A 2,941-nucleotide genomic window follows, 5' to 3' on the forward strand; every position below is an offset into this window, starting at 1 on the left:
GTGAGGACAGGGTGAGCGCGCGACATGGTGAGCGCGCACGTGGACAAGGTGAGCGCGCGCGCGGACTGGGTGAGCGCGCGCGCGGACTGGGTGAGGACAGGGTGAGCGCGCACGTGGACAGCGTGAGGACAGGGTGAGCGCGCACGTGGACAGGGTGAGAGCGCGCGTAGGAGGTGAGCGCCCATGGACTGGGTAGGCTGCCCTGCACCGGCTGCCTGCGGGGGTGCCTGGCAGGGCCACGTGTTCCCGTTCTCCGGCGGTCAGGGACTACCACAGGGCTGCCTATTGCAACATCTGCCTGCTGTGTTGACGGCGTCAGTATGTATGCATGTATGTATTGATTGATTGATTAAGAAAGAGCCTGGCTCTGTCACCCAGGCTGGAGTGCAGTGGCACGATCTCAGTTCACTGCAACCTCTGCTTCCTGGGTTCAAGCAATCCTCCGGCGTCAACCTCCCGGGTAGCTGGAATTACAGGCAGGCCCCACCATGCCTGGCTAATTTTTGTATTTTTAGTAGAGACGGTTTCCCTGGGTTAGCCAGGCTGGTCTTGAACTCCTGACCTCGTGATCCGCCTGCCTCAGCCTCCTAAAGTGCTGGGATTACAGGACGCGCCACCATGCCCAGTGGGTGTTAGCAGTTAGAGGTCTTCCTCCCTGAGGTTTCAGGGCACACCCTCCATCTCACTGATGGAGCTGGGGAAATACAGTTTCTCATGTGACGGTGACAAGAAGTGGAGGGACCCGCCCCACACGGCCTGTGGTGGCCCCCCTGTTATTCATCTGCAGGTTCATGCTTGACCTCTTCCAGCAGCCGGCCTCCTCTCCGACCCGCACGCCCTCCCTGGCCCAGGTCTCTGTGTTGGCTGTGGGAGCCGTCTTCTACCGCTTTCTACCTTCCGTTCTTTCTGAGACAGGGTTTCACTCTTGCTCAGGCTGGAGTGCAGGTGTGCAGTCATGGCCCACTGCAACTCTGACCTCCCAGGCTCAAGCGATCCTGCTGCCTCGGCCTGGACTAAGACTACAGCTGGGACCACAGGTGCATGCACCGACACCTGGCTCATTTTTGTATTTTTTGTAGACGCAGGGTCTCACTATGCTGCCCAGGCTGGTCTGACTTCCTGGGCTAAAGCAATCCTCCCGCTCTGGCTGCCCAAGGTGCTGGGATTACAGGCGAGAGCCACTGCCCAACCCATTTTCTTTCTTTATCTTTTCTTTCTTTCTTTCTTTTTTTTTTTTTTTTTGAGCCGAGTCTTGTTCTGTCACCCAGGCTGGAGTGCAGTGGCGCGATCTTGGCTCACTGCCACCTCCACCTCCCAGGTTCAAGGGATTCTCCTGCCTCAGCCTCCCAAGTAACTGGGATTATAGGCAGCTGGGATCATAATCAGCCTGGATGGAAATGGTTGGGTGGCACGGTCAGCAGCCCCGGGGCTGAAGTTCAAATACAAGGTTAAAGGCAGAAAGCCTGTGTCTGGGAAGATCAGCAGTGCTGTTGCCCCGCCACGCCTGCTGTGACGGAGGACGGAGTGGCGGTTAGATGGCCGGCTTTCTGTGCCACGAGACGTTTGTTACTAAATTTTTCTTTAAGCACAGCCTTTTTTTTTAGACAGAGTCTCCTTCTGTCACCCAGGCTGGAGTGCAGTGGTACAATCTTGGCTCACTGCAACCTCTGCTTCCTGGGTTCAAGCCATTCTCCAGCCTCAGGCTCCTGAGTAGCTGGGATTGCAGGCATGTATCACCATGCCCGGCTAATTTTTGTATTTTTAGTAGAGATGGGGTTTCGCCATGTTGGCCAGACTGGTCTGGAACTCCTGACCTCAGATGATCCGCCCACCTTGGTCTCCCGAAGTGTTGGGATTACAGGCGTGAGCCACCGCGTGTAGCCACAAGTGCAGTCTTGTTTCACCCACTCCCTCCTGCCCTGCTCCCACCCTCTGCTCCATGGGGTTTCTGGACATCATATTATCACCTCCATGAAGCTGAGTAACCCCCTCTAAAATAAAAGGCACCCCCCCAAATGACACACGCATACTCCACGGTCACATCCAGGCATCAGCAGGAAGGCCTTGCTGTCCACAGGTGTTCTGTCACATGCCCAGATCTCCCTGGGGTCCACAGGCGTGTCTGTGTCTGTTTGGCATTGGTTTGTCAGGTTAGTAGGCTCATAGGTGCCAGGGACCCTCTGCCCTCTTCTCCCTGTTGAAACCATGTGTTGAAGACAGTGGCTGTCTGCTCCATGGGGCTTCCTGTGTTCCGGACTCTGAGCCTCTACCTCCTCCACCTGGGACGTGCCTTCCTTTGGAATGTTCCATTCTGCAGTGAGAACGTTCCCCCCTCCACCCGCTGCCCGCTGCCCGCCGGTGCCATCTGAACTGCAGCATGGATGTGGCTGCTAGACTCAGGAGCTTGATAATCTAAGTGAATCAGCCAAACATGGCGAGGGCTCCTGTGTGGCCAGCACAGCACCCGGTCAGATTTGGGCTGGAGTGTGGGTGCTTCTGGGCAGCCTTCCGGGAAGCAGGAGACGTTGCCTGTTTCTCTCTGTGCATTAGGGGGCCATGGCGTTATTCATCCGCCTGATCCACACTGGGCTCCCGCCTGCCTTCCCCAGGGGCCTTAACAACGGTCAGTTTCAACTGCCTGGACCTGTGGCTGCCTCAGGGGACCAGGGCTGAGACTCTTGGCCTGAGACAGTCACTGTCACCTGCAGAGGAAAAACAAGGTGCTGTGACATGTAGGGCAGAGGTGACATGTGGGGTCAGGCAGGTGTGTCTGACCTGAAGGTGGTGTGTCCTTGGGGGAGGAAATCTTCCCACGGGAGGGGGTCCAGAATCTCCCGACATGCAGGCCAGGCGCCTCCAGTTCCCGCGTGTGGATAGAGAGGCCGGAGACGGGAGACCAGCCAGGGTGCACCCCTGCTGCCCGCTGCCTCTGGTTCCCGCG

The 2,941-nt window shown here is 57.5% G+C and overlaps 1 protein-coding gene across 1 annotated transcript in view; it reads left to right on the top strand.

The window, feature by feature from the left end:
• The window catches only part of OGFOD3 (2-oxoglutarate and iron dependent oxygenase domain containing 3), an 11,529-nt gene that overhangs the window by 6,024 nt on the left and 2,564 nt on the right, over positions 1–2,941 (top strand). The window lies entirely within an intron of this gene.

The sequence above is a fragment of the Sapajus apella genome, unplaced genomic scaffold (genome assembly GCF_009761245.1).
Source record: "Sapajus apella isolate SASKATOON/1434 unplaced genomic scaffold, GSC_monkey_1.0 scaffold48, whole genome shotgun sequence".
Lineage (NCBI taxonomy): Eukaryota > Metazoa > Chordata > Mammalia > Primates > Cebidae > Sapajus > Sapajus apella.